Below are 508 nucleotides of genomic sequence, written 5' to 3'. Positions count from 1 at the left end.
CGGGTGCTGCTGGCTGGCTGGGGACCCTGCAGGGGACAGTGGCCCCTGTCCCAGGGGGGCTGTGAGCGCAGGTGGCTGGGGGTGGCAGGGGCCTGGTGCTGCTTAATGCACTTAAGAGCTGTTGCTTGATTTAGGGGAGGGGATAGGACGGGAGGGGGTGGGATTCTCCTCCCCCGTGGTGAGAAGCCCATTTTGGGGCTGGGTGAACTTGGGGTGGGGGCCCTCACTCCTGCAATGAGTGCACAAGGACTCTGCACAGTGGTGTGAGATGAGCTTGGCTGGGGCTTTGCTAGAAGAGTGAAGCTTTGGGGTTAAAACCCAGGAGCTGATCAAAAAAGGGAAAAAGCCTCTTCCTAGTTTGCTTTTTTTTGGCATGGAAAGGGCAGCTGAGAGCTGAGGGTGAATGTTCTCCAGGCTGGGTGAGCTCCCTCCCCTCCTGTCGCTGCCATGTCGTGCCACCTCGGGGGGTTCCTGAGCCCCTGGTTGGAAGGGCAGAGCAGGATGTCAC

Source organism: Chaetura pelagica, unplaced genomic scaffold, assembly GCF_000747805.2.
Source record: "Chaetura pelagica isolate M959 unplaced genomic scaffold, ChaPel_1.0 scaffold363, whole genome shotgun sequence".
NCBI lineage: Eukaryota > Metazoa > Chordata > Aves > Apodiformes > Apodidae > Chaetura > Chaetura pelagica.
The sequence above is the reverse complement of the archived record's forward strand: the minus strand, read 5'-3'. Positions refer to the sequence as shown.